We start from the raw sequence: 14,011 nt of genomic DNA, 5'->3' as shown, positions 1-14,011 counted from the left end.
CTGAATGTTCTCTTTTGTTTCCTTTCTCCCTTTATGTCCCCTTTCTCTAGTCTCTGTCCCTGTTCCTTCATCTCAATTTTTACCCTCTCAGATGGCACCACCCATCAGTAATCTGTACCTTACCATCTTTCTCTTTGCAGTGAGAGCCTCCTTGTATTTTTACCTGTCGAGAGCATCATGTGATGGATCTTGTTTCTGTGGTTCTAAGTAAGATGGCTCATGTTTACACAGGGTTTATGTGACTTCAAGCTTTCTTGGGTAAACAATGCTTGAAACCCTGAATTTCAACTCTTCTCTGTGGCTCAGTGACAAAATATTCCCTCCCTGCCAGGTCGAGTTAGGCAGGGCAGATATTTTAATTATGCCTCCTTTAATGGTAAGGAATTTGATGTTTTTTTTCATTAAGTCATTTCTATAGAGGGTTGGAAAGGAAGGTCCAGATCAGACACATGTGGAAGGGCCTATGAATAAAGACTTCAAAAATATTATTTCACACCCTAGCCCTGTCCTAACCCCCGACATTGTTGAGTCTTGACCCACTACAGGCCTTAGTGAAGATCTGTTGTTTGCTTGACTGTTATCTTAAGGCTTGAGTGAGATGTGTGTTCTTTTCTTTTGTAGTGGCATTTCGTCGAGAATTCGGCTCTAGGTAATGGATTCTTCCTTGCTTCATACTTAGTACCCATGCTGACAAGCTGCCCTGGCAAAATTTATAGTAATATTAATAATCATGGCAGGTCATGAACAAAATCTGTCAGTATTTCTAAATATTCATGCTTTCTGTAACCCTTATGTTGTGTTTACAATTCTAATAATTAAGCATCTCAGAGCTCAGAGAAATAGCAACTGAGTTTATTAATGATAACTATTAATATGAATTTATAGAAGGTACCATTTACATAATGCAAATAAATGAATTAATTATAAATCTAGAGAAGGAGAGGGTTTTGACTTGAGAGTGAACTCTATGCCCACAAGATTCAAATGAGGAAACTTTTTCTTCTTTTCTGGCAGTGACATTGACCTACCAGTTATCTGTGGAAGGAGGACTACAACTTGGGAAGTTAGAATATATAGGCTTAACTATGATTGCTTTGCATCTGACTTACAGGGTCATTCAAGTTTAAAGCTAGTGCCTGACTGATGTAAAGCCCTTTTCATTCCACAATTTTTCCCTTGTACGTAGCATCATTTAAGATATAACCACATGAGGGGAGAGAAGTTGGATTTTACTTTTGAGGGAACACGGGTACACAAGTGAATGGACACCTTTGAAAATGCCTCCACTCACAAACAGTTCCTCTGCAATGAGGATGAATCTGTCTTCTATTGAGTCAGAGGAATGGATCCCAGGCATGATATCTAAAATTGATGTTGGGGCGCCTGGGTGGCTCAGTCGGTTAGGCGTCAGACTTCAGCTCAGGTCACGATCTCACGGTCCGTGAGTTCAAGCCCCGCGTCGGGCTCTGGGCTGATGGCTCAGAGCCTGGAGCCTGCTTCGGATTCTTTGTCTCCCTCTCTCTCTCTGCCCCTCCCCCATTCATGCTCTGTCTCTCTCTGTCTCAAAAATAAATAAACATTAAAAATTTTTTTTAAATTGATGAATACTTTTTTTTATGCTTTTGAGCCTGGGAAAGACACCTGACACTAGCTAAGCCAATCAGATACTAGGCTGGGAATCAGACATGGAAAAGAGAATAAGAATTGAGAATTAGTCTTTCCTTGTGGCTACTGACACCGTAAAAACCTGGGTTATTCTGTCTTCCATCAGAAAACTAGAGGGGGGGGGGAAGAATAAAGATGGACAGAGAAGAGAGAGAAGCAAATTCACAGAAACAAAAAACAATAATTAAAGAAGAAACGAGGTCCCTTCCTAGATTTACGGTGCTTCTGAGACCCTGCTGTGTTCCTGCCCTTGGCTTCCATGAAATGCCTGTGGATCCTTGAGATAAACCAATTGTTTTCTTGCTTTTGCTTAAAGTAGCTTTAATTATTACTATTAATAGATTTGTAGTTAAGACAAGGAGTTTGCCTAAGTCAGAGAACTGGAGAGTAGCCCAGAGTGAGAGAGAACTCCAGTTTTGTAACAACTTCTCTGCCATTTTTCCTATGGCTCTGCAGCTGTTGTATGTATTTTTCAATCCTCATCCTCCATTCAGGACCCATCCAGCCCTGTCATGAGGGTGGGGCCTACTTGAGAGTTTGCAGATCTCAGAGTTTGGATCGAGAGCATTCTGCTTTTCTTCTAGCATGTACAGATGTACTCTATCAGAATGCTCCTTGATTCATTAAAATTCTACAAGAAGGAAATGCAGCCAGCTGCCATTCTCCTTGCTCATCATCTTTCCTGGTGTCAGTCGCACCTCATTGCGTTTGGCAATGCTTTTGACGAGAGTGACATTAGCCAGAGCACAAATCAGGTAGCATCTGCTGAGGAGTGGGAAAAAAATCACAAACACATTTATAAAAGGGAAAGCAAAATCAGGGTGACATCCAGGTTGTCTTTTTTATAGTCTCTGTTTCTGGGTTTGTGTTTAGGATAGATGGCTCCATTTTTTGGGTGTTGCAGTTTCAAAGGCTGTCTCTAATCTTAATCTCAGAGGGAGCTCATAACACTGAATAGATTAACAGAGGTTATAACTAGATTAAACATGTGATCTATTTGTGTAGGATGATCTCAATTTATAGTTGTTGTTGTAGAAGGACCCCTTTCCCCCTCAAACATACCCTGATTTGGGTGATAAATTATTTGATCACCCTGGTTAGTGGTCTCTATTTGATAAATCAGTGATATTACAGAGCACCTACTATGCATGATTAAAGGTGGTGTGAATGTGTATGTGAGTGTAGATGTAAGTATTTCATGGTCTCTGCCCTTAATGAACTTCCTTACACTTTAGGGTTACAATAATGGCAAAATAAAACTGTAACTCCAGGATATGGCATCTTCTTAAAGGTGGAACCAGAGAGTGCAAGCCAACTGGTTCTTAGTTTACTGTTCTGTAGGAGGCATTATATACATTGGTCAAGGACGGAGAGTCTAGAGACAGACAACTTGGATTCATATTTCAACTCTGCCATTTACTAGCTGTATGAGTGTAAGAAGATTAACTCATCCTTCCACACTTCTAGTTTCTCAACCATGCAGGTGGATGATAACCAGCATCTTCTGTCTTGTTAGGGTGTTGAGGATTGTGTTATGTGTGGAAGGTGGTTAATATAGTAGTGGAAACTAGGACTTCATAAATAAGAGCTAAGGCCTGATCTGTAGCAACGGGTCTTCACTGGGTTGAAAATCTTTGCAATCAGCTCTTGTCTCTTTCATTCAAACTCTGTGATGTATTAGTAGAGCTAATCCTAGGATCTCAGTATTTTATCCAGTCCCAAATCCCTACAACTCAATGGTGGTTGGTGGGTAGGTAAACAACATTCCTCAGAATCATTCATCACATTTCTTCTCGACATTTTCAAATAGAGTTGTGACAGCAAGGCAAACTGTGTGCCGTGGGCTTATGAGAACAGATGGTGTCAGAAAAATCTAGCATGTGATGGAAAAACATGGTGCATTTCTATCCAGCATAGGGAGGAGTGGGAACAGGGTGTACTGAATAATTCCTCCTTCCAGGTGGTGGAGGTGGGAAGAGAAGGGAGATAGTAGGGTACCAACAGCAAATCCCTTCATGGAAAACGTCTAGCTTGCTGCTTCTCTAGGATTCCTCCCTGGTCCTAGAAGAGTACAAAGTCTTGTTAAATGCTATTTGAACACATTTCTTGGAAATATATTAGGAACTCTTTCTTTGTGTTGATTGAAAACTTTGGGGCATCTTGGGCCTTGAAAGAATGTGGACCCCTCAAAAAATAACTCAATATAAAACCAAATATTTACTTATTTAAATCACTATTATTTTTTTATCATTTAATGACTAACGTTTATTGAGCCCTATATGCTAGGTCCAAGCAAAAAGTCTTACATGATGTATCTTATTAAATATCTACCTACCACTGCACTGACATAAAGTACTATAATTCCCATTTTGCTTAAAATAAAACTGGTTCAAAGATACCCAAAGGTCACACAGCCATTAGGAAGAGAGGCCTTTTACCTAGGTCATTCTGAGTCCAAATTTTACACTTTTGATTAGTATGCTGTATGTGCTATAATAAACTTGTCTTAAAAATAATGGATTATAGAACTAGGTAAGCAAAACATCTGATGATCATTGTATTCAAAGATGGAATACTAATGAATGTGAGAAGAAGAATTAAGATACTGAGGGTAAGAAGGGAAATTCTGATTTGGTTGAATCTTTATGTTTTCTATCTGAATTTCTATCTGAATGGGTCTGGACTTACAGTTGGGTGTCTGGTCTTATTTCAAAGGAAAGATCTTTTATTTTTCCACTGGAAAACATTGCAAAATTTTAGCAATACTAAAATGTGAGAAGAATCTTCCTGATTTTGAACCTAAGGTCTAACTGGATGATATGAGGTAGGAATTGGAACACAGGATCTTTCTGCTATAATGGGTAACATACTGGTTTCTTATTTTTTCTTTAGTCTTTAGTTCTATAAATATTTAAGACTTCTATATGCCAGGCTCTGTGAGGCCTATAAAAGACACAAAGCCAAGGAAAATAGACACAATTGCTATGATCATTAAGTTGATTATCTTGCTTTTTCCTAGGAAACAAAAAAGGTTATGAAATCCTGCCATATTCAATAGTGGCGTGTATTTAATTGCATTTTGCCAATCTATATTTAAAATTTAGTTGCTTGCATATCTTTCTACATGCATTCACATGCCATCTGAGAATAACACTATGGAGGCATCAGTAATATAGTGTTTAATGGCTGATTGCCTTGATTCAGAAAGATAAGAGGGTCACAGCTTTGCTGAATACTGCATAATAAGTTGTTACATTTCTCCAAGCTTATTCAGCAATTTAGAAAGTGACCTTCTGCCCTCCTTTTGCAACAAGCAAGCTATACATATAAAGTCGTTTTACATACGAAGATGCATCTGTCCCAGAGCTGAACAAGTACCTGGAGCCAGAGGACTCTGAAGAACCGGTTTTAAAGAATAATCTTTGTCTCCTTATCTCTACCATTGGGTGAGTCACCTCATCGTTCAGTTACGTGAAAATACCATTCCATGTTCTGCCTACCTTGATGGTTGCTCAATGTTAGGATCCAGTGAAAAGGATTTGAAAGTGTTCTATGAATTCAAGTGCTTCTAGTTAAATGGAGTTTACATCTGAGACACTTTGTTGATAGGCATGAAATAATTTCTAACTGTGTGGTTGTGTACCTTGCAATATCAGATAATTTCTTTGTCGGTTTTATGGGCCAAGAAAATGGTGATATGAATGGTTCTCTGAATTCAGATTCCACTGTGACAAAATGCCTTCTATAATACAATTTTGGTGAGTCATCAAGTAGAAATGCATGCATAGTCATCTATCAATGTATGAAATAGTCCGTGCAGTAAACTAAGTTGGCCCTCAAACTTGTATTCGCCTTCCCGTTTAGGAGAGATGTCCATAGCTCCTGGTACCATGTCCCTAAATCTGCCTCCATATTACAGAGTGTGTTCAGTAGGGAGTTGTTCCCTTGTCAACAATGAGCATTAGCACAGCAGTTGGACTAGAAGGAAAAGCCTTTGTCTATTACGAAGCCTGCAGAGCTTGGTTGCTAGGCAACCCAGTCTGGAGGCAGCAACCAGTGTGCACCATGAGAGAATTCAGGGAGGTGGGCCTGGAAAAAAGGGGGAAGCAATTCTTTTCTTGGAGAGGCAGGAAAGGAAAAAGCACTGCCTACTACCCAGGTAAAGATGTAGCGCATACACTGAATTACGTTGTGCATTTTAGCATCAAAGTGCTAGTTGCCAACACTTACTGGAAACTATATTGTCGTCTGGGAAACTGTATGGCCTTGAGTAGTCACTTTCTTCAGCCGCAGATTTTCTGGCAAAAGCAGGAAGCCAAGGAGCCAGATATAGCTAATTTCTCCCTATCCTTACCACTACAGTTACCACACATACACATACTTCCTTAAATCAGAGAAACATGATTCTTATCTTTTATGTACTGCATTTGCATGAGAGGATGGGAGGAAAATGATATATTACTAAAAATCCTGGAGTAAATGGTGTTTGGGTTTCCTTAAGCTTAAGGTTCTAAATAAAATGACTGTTTCCCACTCTTAAACATAACTAAATATTTACACAGGGCAGAATATGCCAGAATACAGATATGGGGGAAGTTATCTTTCATATAGCCAAGCTCTTAGAGCTCCTCTATCCCAAAATACATTCCTCACTAGGCTGCCAGCAGATTTGAAATATGTAAGATGAGATACTTTTGGGGGGAGTTAAGGCATGAACTATTCCTGAGCCACTTGGGAGATGTGACATATCAAGTAAAATCCACAAATTCTCAGTTTAAGCATGACAGTAAATTTGAGCTCAAAGAAATGAGGCACCTCCCAGTGAAGGGGTATATAGGGTTGGGAAATGGACCGAGGTTGGCACATACAAGCCCATGAGGGTTGAGGCATCACAGAGAAGAGGCAGTAGGTTTTAAGATTTGTAGATAGGCATATAGAGATTTGAAGCCGGACTGCTTTACTTATTTTAGTTGTTAACAGATTACCTACGTTTTTTGAGGCACAGTTTATTCATCAGTACACGGGAACTACAATAGTATTGACTTCTAAGAGATGCTGTGAATCTTAAATGAAAGAATTCATGAAAACCACTTAGAGGTCCTGACATACTGTAAACAGTGAATAGAGGCTGGTAAGTTTGTCCATGTGGTTATGGGGATCAGTGTCACAGAGCAAACCTGGATAATACCATGGTTAAAAAAAAAAAACAAAACACACCAAAAACACCACCACAGCTTGGGGACAGGATGTTGGCATGGAAAAGTGCTATAGCAGGAGTTGGGAGACCAGGCTTCTGTGGGGATCTAAGTCACTACTAAGCAATTAGAGTCGAGATGTACAATCGTGGTTGCCCAGAGGTTGCACAAAATGAGTAGTTATATGGCCAAGAGTACCTTCCCAAGCACCATACAGATCTACTCCAGACTATTCAGGAAAAACAGTTCCAAATCCAGATGCTTCCAGTCTAAAATCACTTTTTTGTAACACTTTCAGTACTTAAAGAGCTTTTTGTATTCAGGGACCTGGGATTCCTAATCTGAGTGGTTTGCTTTCTAGAAGACTTGGTTTGCAGATTCTTTCTTATTGTTTAGGCCTTGTTCTAACCTTTTCTTCTCTGGACTACCTTTCCTCACCAATAACAGGAAAGATTGGCTTAGATGATCTTTGAATATGCTTGTCTTTTTTTTTTTTTTTAACTTGTATTCACTTTTTTTTTAAGAGACAGAGACAGAGGGCGAGTGGGGGAGGGGCAGAGAGAGAGGAAGACAGACTCTGAAGCAGGCTCCAGGCTCTGAGCTGTCAGCACAGAGCCCATCATAGGCTCGAACCCATGAACCATGAGATCATGACCCGAGCCGAAGTCAGACGCTTAACTGCCTGAGTCACCCAGGAGCCCTGTCTAGCTTGTCTTTTATACATTTTGCCCAAACTTTTCTCAGGTTTTGCAGCTTTTTATTTATTCATTCACTAAACACATTTTACTGAGATGGCAGGCTCTGTCATAGGCACTGAAGGTGCATATGATGGTAAATGATCTGGAAAAATTTTTGTTTTTATGGAACTTACAATGGCAGGAGATGGACTATAATCAAGGGGACAGGAATGTCTGATTATATCAAGTGGTGATAAATGCTATGAAGTACACTAAAATGAAGAAGAACTGGTTTCAGTTCTCAAGTGCAGTGTAAAAACTACTGAAAATGCACTGCCTTAGAACAACAATGATTTGTTTATTCTCATGAATCGGTAGTTGACTGGACTCAACCAAGTTACTCTCCTCCTCCATGTGCTACAGTCAAAATTACTTGTGCAACCACAGTCAGCTGGGAGGTCATTTGGGGCTCGAACACCCAAGATGACCTCTCATTCTCCGGGTTCTCTTTGCCTTGTCATTATTTTGCATTCCTCCCCAAGCTGCTTAATAGAATAATATTACTAGGTGGATATTAAATGCACAAACCCCAGTGTGCAAGTGTTCCCCAAGCATACATGATTGTCCTGTTTTTCAATGTCCCATTGACCAAATCAACAGATGGGCAAGCCCAGAGTCAGTGTGGGAGGGAATTACACAAGTGCATGAAAACAGGCCAGCATTTATTGTAGTCACCAAAGATAGGGGGAGATGACTACTTTATATTGGAAAACAGGAGAAACCTCTCAGAAGCTATGCTATTTGAACTGAGAGAGAAAAACTGTAAGATCCTAGAGAAGAGGGCAGGTACAAAGGTGTTGAGGTAAGAAAAACTTGAAGTTTTTGAGGATCTGAGATTTAGCCCTATACAGCTGGTACTTTGTGAGTAAGAAGAAAGAGTGGCTAGAAGACCAAACCAGTGAGGTTGCGCAGAGGCAGATCATAAGGCCTTGTAGGCAATAGGAATTTGGATTTCATTCTACATGCAGTGAGAATTCATTAATATGTTTAAGAAAGAAAGTCAACTGATCTAATTTACATTTACAAGAGGTCAGACCTTTCTGTAAAAAAAGGCATGTTAAGAAAATTGGTCTAGTCTTTTCAATAAGCCAGAAACATAAGAAAGGGACTATGCTATATTAAAAGTAGGATTAAAGTATGATCCTGAAATAGAAAAAAAAAACAGCTGTAAAAAACATTTTGGGATCATTAGAGAAATTTTTTAAATTACTGAAATATAGAGGTAATATTATCAACGAGAAACAAGTTAAAAATAGTATACACTATGTTCTTACTTTGGTTAAAAAACAACACATGCAGGGGTGCCTGGGTGGCTCAGTCAGTTGAGCATCAACTGTTGATTTGGGCTCAGGTCATGATCTCATGGTTGGTGAGTTCGAGTCCCACATGGGGCTATCAGTGTGGAGCCTGCTTGGGATTCTCTCTCTCTCTAAATAAATAAATGAACTTAAAAATAACTACACATGTATACATACATGCATAGAAAAAGATCCATAGACACATATACTAAGATGTTAACTTTGATGTTGATCCCTGAATGTAAGATTATGATGTTTTTATTTGCCTAAAAATAATGGAAGACAAAGAGACAAAAATGAAAACTGAGAACCCAGGCAGGAAACTGTTGCACATGAGAGATAATGGTCACTTTTGAAGGCTGGTTACACTGGAGTTGATAAGAAGTTGATACATTGGAGATATAATTTGGGGGCAGTGGGGTTAGGACTTACTGATGAATTGACTGTTCTAGAGGAGGTAAAAAGTAAAAAATGACTCAGGTTTGGCTTGAGAAATGGATAGAAGTGGTGATGTTTTCAAAGATGAGGGAAAAACAGGTCTGGTTTGAGTGCCTTTCTTAGAGGAAGGTTAACAGGTGACTAGGTACCCTGTGATAGGTCATCTGTAAGGAGAGGTGCCATTCTGAATTCCTATTCTACTTGGATGAGTTCCATTCAGTCCCCAGTGTTCTGTTCAGGACAAACTTTGTTAAGAAGAGGCTGAAAGTATGAGGACATGTCTTAAAAAGTCACTGAGATGCTCTGTGGAATAATGGTTGACTTCGTAAGCCTTTACATTTTAGAGAGTGCCAACACTTGAGATTGTCCAGTGAAATGCAATGCAACTACTTACCACAGATAAAAATTAGACTATTAAAAAACAGAGGAGTAAAAATTACTGTATCGCAAAAGTGAAATCAGACATTTTGGAGGAAAATTGTCAAAACAAATAATCATTGGTCAGAAGAAGGTTTTTAAGCCTGCAATCAATTACCTGAAATCCCCAATTAATCTAAACTCATCTGTGTGATCACAATTTTATGGAAATAATTTACAACTTTTCAGGATTGCCTAGAAGACTTCACTCTCCATGCGGAAGCTAAATAAAGCAATGTGGCTTTTTGTTAATTGTAGAAAGAAAATGTTAGGTTAGTTGTGAAGGAAAATTTCCTAAATAGTAAGTCAGGACTAGAATAGATGACTCTTTGAAGCATTTTTACCCATTGAGACTATTTCCTAATTTATGATTTTATGGCCAAACATTTAAAGCAAAATGATCAGATTCTTGAAAGGCAATTCCATCCAGTGTATTTTTTTTAACCTGGCCCACAACCAATCTAACCAGATGCATCACAGCTGAATCAATCCAGATGGTTCTTTGAAACAGCCAAACTGAACATTTCAGACGTGCCACAAATTTGGATACTGCATACTTCAGACCCTTCACTAAATAGGAAATCTGAGAGGCCAATTACAGAAACTCGGAGACCACAAGAATTAAAAGGGTAGGGGTAAAATGTCAAGTGATGAACAAGTGTGGGTTTTAAGAGAAAAAAAATCAGCCTTCGGTTGAATTCAGGACTTTCACATAGTTCCTTCATTAATGTTCATCCAGTTTTTAAATTCATATTAGAAGAATTTACATTGTCTGAATAACAAAATCTCTCAGGATACATATTTTCAGTGTTCTTATTTAAGAAGCAATATCCCAATGCAAAGAAGAAAGTGTAGAACATGCTTGGTTGTCTTAACAGCCTATAAGAAATATTTGGGTATATAGCCAAAAGGCTTGTTTTCTTTAGCAGAGCTACACTATTAAAGCTAAATTATAACTGTTCTAATCATTTGCTGTGAAAAAAATACCCACATAAAATAATAATTTCCCTAACTATCTCACTTAGAATATGGCCTACCAGACTGGGTTAGGTTTTTTTCTATCGTTATAAAACATAGGCTTGTAGACAGCTGTGAAACTAGAATTCATGGTATTACATGTCTTTTCTGGCTTTCAGATCAGCTCATATGGCCTACTGATAATAAAATCTTGGTGGCTTTGAAAAATTGCCCAATAAGTGAGTATCAACTCCCTAAATGAGGTAAATAAAATAGATGGACAATAGCTGTTTGTAGCTGGTTTCCATGATGAGTGGAGGGCCAAGAAATAGGCAGAATGGATTAGAGGTTGTAAACAATCCATAAGTACCTTCAGATTCTGGGTAAAGAAGCCAAAGATAGGCCATAGCCACTCTGCTTGTTCTCTTCTTGTGAGTAGAAGTTCTATTGCTGTAAGAATAAAAGCAATGCCAGAGACAAAATTACTCATGTCACAACAACTTTCCTGACTAAATCAGACAGCACTAGGCTCATATTCTGACTTTATCTATTACTCTTTGATTTTTGCACCTGGTACTTCATGTCTCTAGGTTTCCATTGTCTCATCTGTAAAAGGATTGGTTATGAGGATTAAATAAGATACTGCTATCTAAAGTATTTGTCCAGTGTTTGATATCTAAGAAGTCTCACTGTTAGCTATTTTTAATACAGCCAATGGAAATGAAGACAGTGGATGAAACAAAAATAAGGGAAAAATAAAATAAACCCTGATTTTTCAATTATATCTACCATGTTTCTAAGAATGCAATCTTTCACGTATGGTAGGGAATCAAATTGTATTGAAAGTCACTTACTACTAGCAAGGGTGTGGCTCTCTGAACATTTACAGCTGTGGTTCTTCTGAGTAGTTCTTGATATTTTACACTGGGCCAAATTTGATGACGAACAGTTGCCTTAAAGTTTTTGAGGCCTACAGAGATAAGATGACTAAATCCTACTGTGGATTCACCTTTGCTCCCCGACTTTCTGGTTTTGTTTAATCACTTTTGGTTTTGGTTGAGGACCACCAACTTGTAGCCAGGAGTGCAGAGAGGGTGCAACTATCATCCACCATGGAGCAGAATTCAAACCTGTCCACTAGAGCTGTTCGTATTTAACCTGTAACTGACATAACTCTCTTTTGTATTTTTCTCTGCATGTCTGGAATCTGTCTTCATCTTACATGAACTTGAACACATATTTCTTTACCTTTGCTATGTTTCTTTATCTGTAACTCTGTTCTTTGTAATCGTCCTCTAATATGCCAATCAAGTTTTAACAAATCAAACATCTCGAAAACAGTGGTGCAGAAGGCAATGTTGGACATGCTATAGCTCTAACAGCACATGCACTCATGTAACATCTGTTGTACTTATGGGTGATCTGAGGTCCAATGGTCTCATGGTAGAGGGGAAAGGAATTATTACTGAAGCACTGATGTTCAGATTATAAGTTTCTATGCTTTCTATGCTGCCTGAATGTTTTGACGGAGGAGTTTGGATACAAAGAATGATATGAGTGCGATGGGGCTAATCAGGGAAAGTATCTGGGTGGAAATGAGTCTCAAAGGCCATGATAGATAAGGGGCACCAGGAGGGCATTTGAAACCAGACCAAGCCACACATATCCTAGTTTGAGGATGAAAACTCACACCATGCATTTTGGGGAGGAAAATCCTAAGTCTCTTATTTGAAATTCTTTTTATCCTTATGATGGTAATGTTTTTTTCTAGCACAGAATACTTCCCTGCTCAGTAGGTGGTCAGGTTGCAGTGCCTAATTTAATCTTTCACTGAATATATTCCCATAAATACAGTATCTCTGTTGACATTTATTAAATGCCTGGTTGACACTAAACATCAAAGAGTTGGGGAAAAAACATTAGGTGCCACAGATTCATTTACCAATCAAAGATCACTGCTGGGTAAATAATGACCAGAGTAGATTTATTTTCAGGATGAATGGCCAGTTGCTATTTGAATTGCAATTCCTGAATGTGTCCTCTGATCAGCCTGCCAGAACACTCCAGAGATAGTTGTTTGAAGCCTTTCAGAGGATGGCTTTTAAATTCTTATTACTGCTTAATGATCAGTCCTTTTGGATGCCCAAATTCATTCTCCTTTTTCATATCTTTCCTCCTCTACTATGCATTTGGCTTTTCTTGTTCTCCTAGTTGGTGTAGCATCTATTGCTTGATAAATCCTGGATGCTCAAAATAATTATAGAAAAGGGATGTGTTGATGGTAGGATCCTGTCCCAACTTTCCTCCCCATCTCAACGGCATCATTCCAAGAGCTAGGAGAATGGCACCTGCTCTGGAATATCAGGCAAGGTATTGTAAAACTATTCTCTTTGCTCTCCTGCTCTTTTCCTCTGAGTTGAATGTGTGGCTGGGGGATTCATTTTCTCAAATCTCTACTCGCTCAACCCATGCTGTAGTCTTTCTGCTTTAGTAATTTTCAGAAGGTTGAATCAATTGGTGACACAAGTGAACTTCATTGTATTCCGTCTTGATCATAAAGAATGATTAATATTTAGTAGAAGTACAAACAGAAATGCCTGTAAAAGAGGCGTGTAGCAAAAATAAAAAGCATTTGGGACCGGTAGAGCCCCTGGTGAACAGCAACTGCATACCCTGCCTAAAATCATTCTTATTCCCCATCATTATCTATTTTTTTTTTCTTTTTGAAGGAATTCTCTTTCAGAGCACACTTAAAACAGCCTGGCCTTGGGCCTCTGAGAAGTCTCATATTTATGTGCATGTTTTGATCCCCCAGGACAACTCCCAGAGAGACAATAATGATTAGTTCTTGTATATAAATAAGAGAATTCAGCTCAGGGACTTACTGGAGACCAGGGAAGAATTGGGGCTCAAACCCAGACCTTTTATCTAAAATCCAAAGCTCTTTTTTTATGAATATAACTTATTGGCAAATTGGCTTATATACAACATCCAGTGCTTATCCCAATAAGTGCCCTCCTCAATGCCCATCACCCATTTTCCCTCTCCGCAACCCACCATCCACCTTAGTTCTTAGTATTTAAGAGTCTCTTATGGTTTGCCTCCCTCCCTCTCTGCTTGTAACTATTTTTTCCCCTTCCCTTCCCCCATGGTCTTCCGTTAAGTTTCTCAAGATCTGCATATGAGTGAAAACATATAATATCTGTCATCCTCTGAATGACTTATTTCACTCAGCATAATACTTTCCAGTTCTATGCACGTTGCTGCAAATGGCGTGATTTCATTCTTTCTCATTGCCAAGTAG

The 14,011-nt window shown here is 38.8% G+C and overlaps 1 pseudogene; it reads right to left on the bottom strand.

Moving 5' to 3' along the window:
• Window positions 1-2,252, bottom strand: part of LOC124510117 (40S ribosomal protein S8-like) — a 98,612-nt pseudogene extending 96,360 nt beyond the window's left edge.
• Window positions 2,253-14,011: the final 11,759 nt, after the last annotated feature.

This window comes from Lynx rufus, unplaced genomic scaffold (assembly GCF_022079265.1).
Source record: "Lynx rufus isolate CCGP_SWC_20201006 ecotype Redwood Valley unplaced genomic scaffold, mLynRuf1.p SCAF_1, whole genome shotgun sequence".
NCBI classification, from domain to species: Eukaryota; Metazoa; Chordata; class Mammalia; order Carnivora; family Felidae; genus Lynx; species Lynx rufus.
The sequence above is the reverse complement of the archived record's forward strand: the minus strand, read 5'-3'. Positions and strand labels throughout refer to the sequence as shown.